Source organism: Hyperolius riggenbachi, chromosome 10, assembly GCF_040937935.1.
Source record: "Hyperolius riggenbachi isolate aHypRig1 chromosome 10, aHypRig1.pri, whole genome shotgun sequence".
Classification (NCBI taxonomy): Eukaryota; Metazoa; Chordata; class Amphibia; order Anura; family Hyperoliidae; genus Hyperolius; species Hyperolius riggenbachi.
In genome coordinates this window covers 165,933,664-165,947,886 of record NC_090655.1, presented here as the reverse complement: position 1 = coordinate 165,947,886, position 14,223 = coordinate 165,933,664, and the positions used below count along the sequence as shown (strand labels likewise).

The 14,223-nt window shown below is 46.3% G+C and overlaps 1 protein-coding gene across 2 annotated transcripts in view; it reads right to left on the bottom strand.

The window, feature by feature from the left end:
* The window catches only part of MAT1A (methionine adenosyltransferase 1A), an 821,556-nt gene that overhangs the window by 527,669 nt on the left and 279,664 nt on the right, over window positions 1-14,223 (bottom strand). The gene's annotated exons all lie outside the window — the stretch shown is intronic.

Here is a 14,223-nt window from a genome sequence, read left to right as displayed (position 1 = left end):
ACTTTGAAAGCTACTGGTGCCTTTTATTTATAACTGTTGTCATTCTGCTGTAAATGCTGTCAGCAGTTATTTCTGATCAGTTTTTCACTTCAGCACTCATCAGCTGAAGTCCTGCACAGCCAGAGAATGTTTACATAAATGTATCAAGTAAAGAATGTGTACACAAGATAAGATTATACGCAGTTCGGATGCAGGTTCTCCCTGCAAGAGAAAGAGTCAGCCCTGTGATGTAACCCTTTGAATGCTTTTTTACTAAAAAAAAACATTGTGTTAGTATATTATATGCTGTAAATAGCCAGGTGGCTGGTTAAGGGCTCTGCCTCTGACACAGGAGACCTGGGTTTGAATCTTGGCTCTGTCTGTTCAGTAAGCCAGCACCTATTCAGTAGGAGACCTTGGGCAAGTCTCCCTAACACTGCTACTGCCTATAGAGCGCGTCCCAGTGGCTGCAGCTCTGGCGCTTTGAGTCAGCCAGGAGAAAAGCGCGATATAAATGTTCTGTGTTTGTTGTTTGTTTTAGAGCAAATAAGAAATTCTGGGTAATATTCCGCTTTAATGCTGCCTATACCCAAAAAAGCCTATGATATTGTTATTGCTTGATATTCCAAAAGCGTTTGTCTCTGTCCTGGATGTACTTACTTCATTTCCTGCGTAGATGGAACTTTGGTCTGCGCTTTTTGACCTGGATACTGCTATGTATCATAAACCACAGGTTTTCATTCAATACAACAGTTTTAGATCTGCTCGATTTTCTTTTTCGAGAGGTACACATCAGGGCTGTCCGTTGTCCCCCCTACTGTTTGCCCTGGCAATTGAGCCTCTAGCTGCAATGATCCATTGCCAACAAGAAATTGAGGGTATATCTATTAATGGGGTGCAACACAAAATTAATCTTTATGCAGATGATGTCATACTTTCTTTATCTAATCCAACCATATCTCTTCCAAACCTATCGGTGATATGGTTTCTCAAATACCCCTATTCACGGATTCAAGTGAATCCAATCACGGCTCCACCCACTTCCAGATTGGCCCGTGATCACGATCACGGAAATATTTGGAATACCGAATAGAATTCAGATTCAAGTCGAAATCACGGATTGAATCTGGAATCATAAGTCAGCACCACGAATGCCCTTTAAATTGCTTCTAAACCCTTTTTGTTTTTTACATGAAATGATGCATTATGCATCGTGTTTTTTTGTAAAAAAAAAATATCAATTATATATTTCTGAAAGTCTAATAAATATTTATTTTTTGTATATATATATATATATATATATATATATATATATATATATATATATATATATATATGCATATATATGATATTGATCTAATCTGTGTACGCTGTTGTTGTTCTTCTTCATCAGCTTCTTCTTAATCTTCATCTTCCTCATCTTTATCTTCTTCACCTTCTTCATCTTCTTCTTCTTCACCATCTTCTTTCCCATCTTTTTCCTCACTATCTTCTTTACCATCTTCTTCTTCTTCACCGTCGTCTTCTTTGTTTCTTTTCTACTCAATCTTCCGGCTTTTATTCTTTTTTTTTCTTTTTTTTCTGTAACATTATGCATGTTACATTGGCATGAGTAGCAGACGTATTAGCTGATATCAGAGAAAGCTATGGAACCTGGCAGTACCACAGCAAGAATTCCAACATTGTCCAGTACACAACTGGGACAGCACAGTTTTCAACCCAGACACCTCAGAATTTTAATTTTATTCACCATCTTGGTGAAGCCCTCACTGTGAAGCCCACATTGTGTCTAATACACAACTGGGACAGCACAGTTTTCAACCCAGACACCTGTTTTTTATTTTGGTACAGTATAGCTATTTTGTTGGCGTAATAGCTAGTGGCACATGGTGCCTTATTCTGTAGACCCTGGCGGTGGAAACACAGAGAGCAGGAGGTACATGCAGCAGGAGGAGGAGTAACATGTGGCAGCAGGCAGCATAATAGACCATGGCACCTTGCTGTGGTACAATGGCACAATTAAGCCATAACAACAGTGAGTTTCCAGGAAGCGGTCGAAAAGCCACAGTTGGGGCTCCCCACAACTCGGACAGCACAGTTTTCATCCCAGACACCTCGTTAATAACATAAATGTTTAATTTTCATAACAACATAGCTATTTTTTGGTGTAATAGCTGGCAAAAGCAGTGGCGTTTGGCACCCTGGCAGTGGGAGCACAGCAGATAGCAGGAGCAAGGCAATGCAGTAGCAGGAGGAGTAGCGTGTGGCAGCAGCAGTATTACATAATAGGCCATGGCACATAGCGGTGGTTCCACGGCACAATGAAACCATAACAACAGTGAGGTTCAAGGAAGCAGATGTAGAGCCGCAGTTGGGGCCACCGTACAACTCGGACAGCACAGCTTTCATCCCAGACACCTCAAGAAAATTAAACATTTTTTTTAATGTTTAACAACATAGCTATTTTGTTGGTGTAATAGCTAGCAACAGCAGTGGTGTGTGGCATCTTGGCGGTGGGAGCACATAGAGCAGAAGCAGAAAAATGCAGCAGCGGGGGGAGTAGCGTGTGGCAGCAGGCAACATAGTAGGCCATGGCACCTAGCAGTGGTATCACAGCAATAACAAAGGAAATCAGCTGTGAAGGTCTTACAGCCGCAGTTGAAGCCTCCCCACAACTCGGACAGCACAGTTTGCATCCCAGACACCTCAACAAAATGAAACTTTTTTTAAACATAGTTATTTTGTTGGCGTAATAGCTGGTGACGCGTGAAAGCAGCAAATTAGACTGTTGACCCTAGCTGTGGAATCACAGTCAACAGGAGGTACATGCAGTAGCAACAGCAGCAGGAGTAGCGTGTTGCAGCAGCAGTATTACAGCATTAGGCCTTCGCACCTTGCGGTGGTACCACAGCACACATAAGAAGAACCAGGCCTAATTAGCAGGAGGTCGTGGTGTTGACAGTTGGTCTGCCAAAGCACCATTCCCAGCCACCTCATGTCCCACCTCTCACTGACAGCAGGGGCCAGGAAACCCAAGCCTGGTTCATCTTCACAAAGGTAAGCCCACAGACTGGGTGGAGAGAAGAACGCGCTTCTCTGTGACCATGCCTCCGACAGCACGCTGGAAGGGTGCAGGACAGGACTTCCAGGGCGTACTGCCCGAGCTCCCTCCAGATCTCCAGCCTCTTAACCCTGTACTCCATAGGGTCTACGGGGGCCTCGGTGTAAAGCCTGATAAAGGACCCCGTGTAGTCTACCACCATACTGGTCAGATGTTGGTGCTGACTAGAGATGGCCCAAACCTCCGATTTTCAGTCCGCGAACCGGGTTCGCGAACTTCCGCAAAAGGTTCGGTTCGCGCAAACTTTCACGAACCGCAATAGACTTCAATGGGGATGCGAACTTTGAAAACTAAAAACATTTATGCTGGCCACAAAAGTGATGGAAAATATGTCTCAAGGGGTCTAACACCTGGATGAGTGGGATAGACGCCAAAAGTCCCGGGGGAAAATCTGGATTTTAAGGGCAGAAATCACATTGAATGCTAAATTGCAGGCCTAAAGTGCTTTCAAACATCTTGCATGTGTATACATCAATCAGGGAGTGTAATTAGAATACTGCTTCACACTGACACACCAAACTCACAGTGTAACGCACCGCAAACAGCTGTTTGTGTAGTGACGGCCATGCTGGACTGGTGCGCACCATGGCCAGAGTGCAGGCCATGGCGGTGGTCAATCCCATATGGTTGCAGGACTATGGTAGCTCAATGATAGAACAACAGTGACTGTTCAGCTGATCAAATTTGGTCTGTCCACAATGAAGCAACAACCTTATTATCTTCTTGTATGTAGGTAGGCATAGGTAGGTGCCCCAGTATAGGTAGTTAGGCATAGGTAGGTGCCCCAGTAGTTAGCTAGGCATAGGTAGAAGTCCCAGTATAGGTAGGTAGGCCTAGGTAGGAGTCCCAGTATAGGTAGGTAGGCATAGGTAGGTGTCCCAGTATAGGTAGATAGGCATAGGTAGGTGCCCCAGTAGTTATCTAGGCATAGGTAGGAGTCCCAGTATAGGTAGGTAGGCATAAGTAGGTGTCCCAGTATAGGTCGATAGGCATAGGTAGGTGTCCCCGTATAGGTAAGTAGGTACCCTAGTAGTTAGGTAGGCATAGGTAGGTGTCCCAGTATAGATGGTTAGGCAGGGCCTGGCTGACACAGTAATAGCAATTATCAAGGTCCAGCTGCAACAGATAGGGCTGTATAATGCAGTGTCAGTGGGCAACACAAAAAAAAAAAACACATAAGGAGAACATTAACTCTTTAAAAGAGCTGTTCAGGGGTGCTATTTTAGCAATAACAATCGGCCAGGAGCAAGCTAACGAGCCTACTTTCCTTATGAGAGTCTGCCAGCAGCTGTCCCTTCACTAAGTAATGCAGGCACACGAGTGAGTGTAATGACTAGCGCTGCCTGCCTTTTATAAGGGGGGAGTGGCTCCAGGAGAGAGTGTAGCCTAATTGGCTACAATGTGCCTGCTGACTGTGATGTAGAGGGTCAAAGTTGACCCTAATGGTGCAATATGGGGGCGAACCGAACTTCCGGAAAAGTTTGCGTTACCTGGCGAACGCGAACCACCAGAAGTTTGCCTGGAACCGTTCGCAGGCGAACCGTTCAGGCCATCTCTAGTGCTGACTGGAGGAGGATGCTGCTGCTGATGGCACCTCCTCTCTAGGCAGCTCTACCGTGTAGAGTTGCCTAGCCAGCCTCAGCAGATCTCCTGGGTGCCTGCTGCTGCTGGCCACAGGCACTGGCTGCTGTGTTGGCTGGACAGGGTCAGTGGGGGGGGGGGGGGGTGGAAGGCTGGGGGAAGACTTCCTCCAGTCTGTGAACAAGGGCTGCCTGCAACTCCCTTGTTTGACACTCTGGGTCTCCACACTGCATGAATTGCCCCAGCTTGCCCTTCAGCTGTGTTTCCAGGATCAACAGTGATCCAGATGTCTTCCCTCTCCCGCATCTTGATCATCCTGGGGAAGAGGTGCACCACAACAGCCACATTAGTGTTTTCACCCCAGAGACAACATGCCTGTCCTCATCTTCTGCCTGCTGAGCATCCTACTGCCCTCTCCACCCTCGCACCACTAGAGATGGCCCGACCATCAGATTTTGGGTTTGTGAACCGTGAATACGAACTTCCGTGCACTTCGAGTTCACACGAAACTGGCAAACCACCATAAACTTCAATGGGAAGGTGAATTTTAAAACATACAGGGACTATTTCAGGCCACAAAATTGATGATAAAGTTGTTTCAAGGGGTCTAACACCTGGAGGGGGGAATGTCGGAGTGGGACACATGCCAAAAGTCCCTCGGAAAATTACGTATTTGTAACGATTGGTGTCAGCAAGAACAGATTTCTCTGATTATTGGTGATCTGCAGTATTACCAATAATACAGACGCTATACCTGATTATGTGTGATCTGCAGAATCACCAATAATACTGGTATAACCAGGACCAGGACAACCAATGTGAGGGTATGTGTTTGGTGCAACAGTAATGATAGAGATACTCGTTATTCCCAGAGGAGCTGGGAGATATGAGTATCTCTATGTAACACAGGAATACAAACTCCAGCAAGCTGGAGATACAGATAATAGTGAGATAGTTCACCCGAGGAGCGGGTGGAACTATGTTACAACAAGTGTACTGATCTTCCAAGGAATAGGTGATTCAGACTGTACTGTAGCCACTATTATCTGAGGGGCAGGTAGAGAGGATAGTACTGTAGTGACTATTCACCTGAGGAGCAGGTGATTCAGATAGTACTGCAGTTAGTTATCTCCTGAGAAGCAGGTGATTCGGACTGGACTGCAGCTACTGACAGGGGAGGACTGGCCCAGGGGGACGGGGGGCAATTGCCCCCCCGGGCTGCCCGAATCTTAAGTAATTAGGGCCTGCCGCTGCTGTACGCAGCGGCCGCAGACATACCACAGGTGACAGGTTCGCAGTGGGGATCGCAACCTCGCGCGATATTTCCCGGCAAGTTGAAATATCCAATCAGAGAAGGGGCTGAGGCTGCCGGCCATGGTGTGCCCTTGTGCGTGGTCGTGCCTGCGGTGAATGTGAGCGGCACAAGGACACAAATAGCTTAGGTCCTCTCCGGCCCGGTGGGTTGACCCTGCTTGACTCCGCCCCCCACCTGGAGCCATTGCCGCCCGCAACGTGCTGCTGTGCCTGCGGTGTCATCGGAGTGAGCTGTCTCACTCTTTAGCTTTCTGTGCTGGGGGCCTGGAGCTGCGGCTACGAGTGGCTGGCTGGAGGAGTCGGACACAGTCCTCCCCTGTGCTGCTGTGCCTGAGGTGTTGTCGGAGTGAGCTGTCTCACTCTTCAGCTTTCTGTGCTGGGGGGCTCGGGGCCTGGAGCTGCGGCTACGAGTGGCTGGCTGGCTGTCCTGGCTGGAGGAGTCGGACACTCTGGGGGCTGGGAGTCGGAGATGCCACCTATAGCTGCTTGCTGCTGTGGAGGAGGAGGAGGTGTAGGACTGAGGAGACAGGAGGATAGAGGAGGTCGGGTCCAGGTTGCCAGAGGAGAAGGTGGTTTTTATAAATTTTGTTTCTGTACTTCTTCTCCCTTCTTGTCACTGACTTACACACACTTTGCTGCCTGCCTGTTACTGCTGTCAAATTCAATTCTCTGCCCAGGCCAGTGCCCTCTGAGTTTTTTTTTGTGTGATAATCATCCCCATTCTGACCCTGGCCTGAGGGGGAACGTTTTTCTTCCTGTGGTGTGATTGGCGGCAGGGGAGGGGGGAGGCAGGCAGTTAGGCGCTGTCAAACAGGTAGTTGGAGGGGGGGAGGTGTCAGACAAGTAGTTTGTATGGTGGGTGGGCAGGAGTGGGGTTAGGCATCACTAGGGGTGTGTGTGTGTGTGTGTGTGTGTGTGTGTGTGTGTGTGTGTGTGTGTGTGTGTGTGTGTGTGTGTGTGTGTGTGTGTGTGTGTGTGTGTGTGTGTGTGTGTGTGTGTGTGTTCGTGTGTGTGTTCGTGTGTGTGTGTGTGTGTGTGTGTGTGTGTTAGTTCTCACAATTTGAAGATTTGCACACAAGAAAGATATGGCTTTGGGCTGGGGATGCCGTGAAACGGGCCTCTAGTTTGTGTTGTCCCCCCAGGCCAAAAGGTCCCAGTCCTCCCCTGGCTACTGACCACCTGAGGAGCAGGTGATTCAGATAGTACTGCAGCTAGTATTCACCAGTGAAAGCAGGTGATACTGGCAGAGAATCCCTCACCAGTGACTAGGCTCACTGGTGAGGATAGGAGAGTCAGACAAGCAGGTTTGGCAACGAGCGGACAGATACGGTACAGAGACAGAAAGCTAGATCAGAGTAGTGTTTCAGGCAGAGTCGGCAACTATATCAGATAGACAAAGGTACAGGATCAGTAAACAGAAGAGTAGTCAGGCTAGCAGAAGGTCATAACAAATAACATAATTCAATTAGTACTTTAAGCTATCAACAGAATCTGGCTAAGTGTGGATCCCCAGCTCCAGCTGGTTCTAGCACACTTTGGGATCTGACTAGGTGTGAGTGCTAACACGTAGCAATTGCAACAGCAGATGCGGAGCAACTGAATGACCTGTCCTATATATACTGCAAGCGCTCCACAGCGCCGCCCCAGTCACTCAGCCAATCCGGAGCATAGCTGGGGTCAGCTGATCGCCTGATCAGCTGACTCCCCTTCTAGATGCATAAAGGTCCTGTCGCCTGGCCCGTGCGCGAGTAGCCCTTAGTCTATTAGCAATAGAAGGACCAGGCAAAGGACCAGGCAAAGCACCAGCGTGTAACCGCGCGGCATAGACCGCCGGCTGTGATGCAGAGATGAGATAGCCGCCATGCCGCTTGCTGTTGTGGCCGTATCTCCGCTATTCATTACAGTATTTGACTCAAAGTAGGGTTATAATCCCTAAAGGGCAGAAATCACATTACATTCCTAAATTGGGTGCATGAAGTGCTTTAAAACATCTTGCATGTGTATACATCGATCAGGTAGTGTAAGTAGTGTACTGTTTCACAGTGACAGACCAAACTCACTGTTTAACGCACCGCTGCAAACAGCCACAAAGGGTTGTCATTAGTTGACACTCTCAGGACATAAAATGTCAGTACTCTTGGTGGCAATGTTTGTGTAGTGATGGGCTTGCTTGTGCACACGTTGGTGAGAGTGCAGGCCATGGCGGTTTTCCAGCCCATATGGTTGAGCTGAGATAGTTCAATGACAGAACAACAGTGACTGTCCAGCTGATCGAATTTGGTTTCTCCACAATGAAGCAACAACCTTATTATCTTGGGTGGGCCCCCAACACACTCATATAGGATATTGCTTCATTGTGAAATGCAAGTCCCTTCACCGCATGGTAAGGTAACGATGACGAAGGGGAATTGACACATGTACATGCCTTTTTCGTTTTGTTGTTGTTGCAGCCACTGTGCAACAAGAAAAATTAGGCATGTACACACACACCAGAAAAATTATTATTTTTGGTATCGGCTGCTGCTAGCAGCGGCCGTAAAAATTCAGGATCCACCTGTAGTCCTGGACCCTGTCAGTGGTGGCGGAGAAGGCAGTCAAGAGGCGTGCAGGCAGAAATGCTGTGTGGGGACTGACTTAGTCTTCGGGCAGGCAGTAGCCCTCCGGGATCCATGCCTCATTCATTTTAATCAAGGTGAGGTACTGAACACTTTTTTGATGTAGGCGACTACTCTTGTTAGTGACAATGCCTTCAGCTGCGCTGAAGGTCCTATCTGACAGGACGCTTGAGGAGGGGCAAGCCAGAAGTTCAATGGTAAATTGTGACAGCTCTGGCCACAGGTCAAGCCTGCGCACCCTGTAGTCTGGAGTTTCATCGCTGCTTATGGTGTCTATATCCACACTTAAGGCCAGGTAGTCGACTACCTGCCAGTCAAGGCGTTGTCGGAGGGTGGATTCGGAAGGGCTGAGGTGAGGCATTGGACTAAAGAAAGTCTGCATGTCCGACATCACCATCAGATCACTAGAGCATCCTGTTCTTCGCTGCGTGGACATGGGAGGAAGAGGAGGAGGAGGAGAATTACTGGCACCTCTTTCCCATTGTGCTGTGACATCACCCTTAAACTCAGTGTAAAGCATACTTGCCAGCTTGTTGTGCAAGTGCTGCATACTTTCTGCCTTCTGGTAATTTGGTAACATCTCCGCAACTTGTTCTTCCATCTTCTTCTCAAAGCCACCTACCTCCTCTGACTCCTCTTCCCCTCCTCCTTCTCCTCCCCCCTCCTCTGTGCTGCTGCAGGTGTTGACGACAAATCTGGTTCTGGTTCCCACAACTCTTCCTCCTCTTTCTGTTCATGCTCCTCTACAGCTTGAGCCACCACTTTACGCATGGCACGCTCCAGAAAGAAAGCGTATGGGATTAGGTCGCAGATGGCGTCTTCACTGCGACTCACCAGGTTTGTCACCTACTCAAACGGACTCATAAGCCTGCAGGCATAATGCATGAGTGTCCAATATCTCGGCAAGAAAATCCCCAGGTCCCCAGAGCCTGCCCTAGCACCATACTAACAATATTCAATAGTGTATGTGTATCACTGGGCTGTGTACTTTAACACACACACAGGGATTTGCACTTGTGATATTACAATGGTTGTAAAAAGGCTGAAGTGCTGGGAAAGCTGTGTGCACAATAAATGGATACGCAGACTGTGGGCTGTATGCAGTGTGTCACCCACACAGAGAAATATCCTATAGTAAGTTCAATCACAAATACAGTTAGAAGATATGCACTGGCAAAATAATGTGTTGGCGGACTACAACAAGGGCCAGCTGCATGGACTGTGGGTTGTATGCAGTGTGACACCCACACAGAGAGCTATGCTATAGAAAGTTCAATCACAAATACAGTTGGAAGATATGCACTGGTAATAGCGTGTGCTGGGGGACAACAACAAGGGACAGCTGTGTGGATTGTGTGCTGTATGCAGTGTGTCACCTACACAAAGGGCTATGCTGTAGTAAGTTCAAGCACAAATACAGTTTAAAGATATGCACTAGTAATAGAGTGTGTTGGCAGACTACAATGGCCAGCTGGGACTGTGTGCTGTATGCAGTGTGTCACCCACACGGGGAGCAATGCTATAGTAAGTTCAATCACAAATACAGGGATATTTGGGACTGTGTGCTGAATGCAGTGTGTCACCTACACACAGAGCTATGCTATAGTAAGTGCAATCACAAATACACTTTTAAGATATGTACTGGTAATAGAGTGTGCTGGCGGACTACAAGGGCCAGTTGGGACTGTGTGCTGTATGCAGTGTGTCACCCACACAGTGAACTATGCTATAGTAAGTGCAATCAAACATACAAATGAAATATATGCACTGGTAATAGAGTGTGCTGGTGGACTACAAGGGACAGCTGGGACTGTGTGCTGTATGCAGTGTGTCACCGAAACGGAGAGATATCCTATAGTAAGTTCAATCACAAATACAGTTAGAAGATATGCACTGGCAAAAGAGTGTGCTGACGGACTACAACAAGGGCCAGCTGGGACTGTGTGCTGTATGCAATGTGTCACCCACACAGAGAGCTATGCTGTAGTAAGTTTAATCACAAATACAATATGGTTGAAATATATGCACTGGTTATAAAGTGTGCTGATACAAGGGCCAGATGGGACTACAAGGGCCAGATGGGTCTGTGTGCTGTTTGCAATTTGTCACCCACACAGAGAGCTATGCTATAGTAAGTGGAATCACAAATACAGTTGAAAGATATGCACTGGTAATAGAGTGTGCTAGCAGACTATAAGGACCAGCAGGGGCTGTGTGCTGTATGCAGTGTGTCACCCACACAGAGAGCTATTGTATAGTAAGTGCTATCACAAATACAGTTGAAAGATATGCACTGTTAATAGAGTGTACTGGCGGACTACAAGGGCCAGCTGAAACTGTGTGATGTATGCAGTGTGTCACCTACACAGAGAGCTATGTTATAGTAAGTTCAATATATTAGAAATAGACAAAGCACCTGGCCCGGATGGCATGCATCCTCGGGTCCTAAAGGAATTAAGTTCAGTTATAGCTAAACCCCTTTATCTTATCTTTTGTGACTCTCTTGCAACTGGCAGAGTCCCAGTGGATTGGCGTACAGCCCACGTTTTCCCATTATTTAAGAAGGGCAAAAAAGCAGATCCAGGAAATTATAGACCTGTAAGCTTAACATCAGTTGTATGCAAACTATTTGAGGGGTTACTAAGAGATACTATACATGACTTCATAGTAGAAAATAATCTTATTTCTCAGCATCAACATGGGTTTACTAAAGACAGGTCCTGTTTGACTAACATGCTCAGCTTTTATGAGGTAGTGAATGCTAATATGGATATTGGGAATGCTATAGATGTGATATACTTGGACTTTGCAAAGGCCTTCGACACTGTTCCCCACAAAAGTCTGGTGCAAAAGTTGAGGATGCAAGGACTGGGGAAGAGTCTGTGTGCATGGATATGGAACTGGCTAATGGACAGAAAACAAAGAGTTGTGGTCAATGGATCGTACTCAAAATGGGAGACTGTTAGCAGTGGGGTCCCACAGGGGTCTGTACTGGGTCCAGTGCTCTTCAATTTATTTATTAATGACTTAGTAGATGCAGTAGTGAGCAATGTTGCTATTTTTGCAGATGATACAAAATTGTGCAGAATCATCAACTCTCAGGAAGATAGTGTCATATTGCAAAAGGATCTGGATAGGATGGCTATATGGGCACATACATGGCAGATGAAATTCAATGTTGAAAAATGTAAAGTCATGCATTTTGGTCGTACTAATGGTCTAGCACCATACAAAATAAATGGGATACAGTTGGGGACATCAAACTTGGAGAAGGACTTAGGAGTACTCATCGACAACAAGTTAAATAATCGTACTCAATGCCAAGCCGCTGCAGCTAAAGCTAACAAAATTTTGGGATGCATTAAAAGGGAAATAAAAACTTGAGATGCTAGCATAATATTGCCCCTGTTTAACTCTCCAGTAAGGCCACATCTGGAATATGGAATTCAGTTCTGGGCACCACATTACAAAAAAGATATTGCAGTTTTAGAGCAGGTGCAGAGACGAGCAACAAAATTGATATGTGGGATGGAAGGTCTCGCTTACCAAGAAAGGTTAGATAAACTGGGTTTATTTAGTCTAGAGAAAAGACGCCTTAGAGGAGATCTAATTAACATGTATAATACATCAGAGGGCAATATAATAGCTTGGCGGATGAGCTTTTTGTCCCTATGCTTTCTCAAAGGACTAGAGGACATGATCTGCGCATGGAGGAAAAACGTTTTAGCCATTTATTTAGGAAAGGGTTCTTTACAGTAAGAGTGATTAAGATGTGGAATGCATTGCCACAGGAAATCGTTATGGCAAACTCTATACCTGCATTTAAAGGGGGCTTAGATGCTTTCCTTGCATTGAAAGACATCCATGGCTACAATTACTAGGTGCCTGATGATGTTGTTCCAGGGATTTTATCTGATTGCCATCTGGAGTCAGGAAGGAATTTTTCCCTCTTGGGGCTAATTGGACCATGCCTTGTAAGGGTTTTTTTGCCTTCCTCTGGATCAACAGGGATATGTGAGGGAGCAGGCTGGTGGTTGAACTCGATGGACGTATGTCTTTTTTTCAACCAAAATAACTATGTAACTATATACAGTTGAAAGATAAGCACTGGTAATGGAGTGTGCTGGAAGACTGCAAGGGCCAGCTGGGACTGTGTGCTGTATGCAGTGTGTCACCCACACGGGGAGAAATGCTATACTAAGTTTAATCACAAATACAGGCATATCTGGGACTGTGTGCTGAATGCAGTGTGTCACCTACACACAGAGCTATACTACAGTAAGTGCAATCACAAATACACTTTTAAGATATGTACTGGTAATAGAGTGTGCAGGCGGACTACAAGGGCCAGTTGGGACTGTGTACTGTATGCAGTTTGTCACCCACACAGAGAGCTATGCTATAGTAAGTGCAATCACAAATACAGTTGAAAGATATGCACTAGTAATAGAGTGTGCAGGTGGACTACAAGTGCAAGCTGCGACTGTGTGCTGTATGCAGTGTGTCACCCTCACAGAGCTATTCTATAGTAAGTTTAATCACAAATACAGTTGAAAGATATGCACTGGTAATAGAGTTACATAGTTACATAGTTATTTTGGTTGAAAAAAGACATACGTCCATCGAGTTCAACCAGTATAAAGTACAACACCAGCCTGCTCCCTCACATATCCCTGTTGATCCAGAGGAAGGCAAAAAAACCCTTACAAGGCATGGTCCAATTAGCCCCAAAAGGGAAAATTCCTTCCCGACTCCAGATGGCAATCAGATAAAATCCCTGGATCAACATCATTAGGCATTACCTAGTAATTGTAGCCATGGATGTCTTTCAACGCAAGGAAAGCATCTAAGCCCCCTTTAAATGCAGGTATAGAGTTTGCCATAACGACTTCCTGTGGCAATGCATTCCACATCTTAATCACTCTTTTACAATCGCTACGGTTTGCTTTTTAACATGGGAATCGCGGTAGGTCATTTCCACTACCGCGATTCGTTTTTGCCGGGAACGCGAATGCGCGGCGGAGCGATAATTGCCGCGATTTTGCTATGCAGTGCATAGCATAGCAAAATCGCGGCCGCAAAACGTCGGGGAATTGCCGGTTTTGCGATTCAGCAATCGCTAGCGTTCAGCGTGAACGCTAGCGATTGCTAGTGGAAAAGGGCCCTTACTGTAAAGAACCCTTTCCTAAATAAATGGCTAAAACGTTTTTCCTCTATGCGCAGATCATGTCCTCTAGTCCTTGGAGAAGGCCTAGGGACAAAAATCTCATCCGCCAAGCTATTATATTGCCCTCTGATGTATTTATACATGTTAATTAGATCTCCTCTAAGGCGTCTTTTCTCTAGACTAAATAAACCCAGTTTATCTAACCTTTCATGATAAGTGAGACCTTCCATCCCACATATCAATTTTGTTGCTCGTCTCTGCACCTGCTCTAAAACTGCAATATCTTTTTTGTAATGTGGTGCCCAGAACTGAATTCCATATTCCAGATGTGGCCTTACTAGAGAGTTAAACAGGGGCAATATTATGCTAGCATCTCGAGTTTTTATTTCCCTTTTAATGCAGTGTGAGTGTGCAGGCGGACTACAAGGGCCAGCTGCGACTGTGTG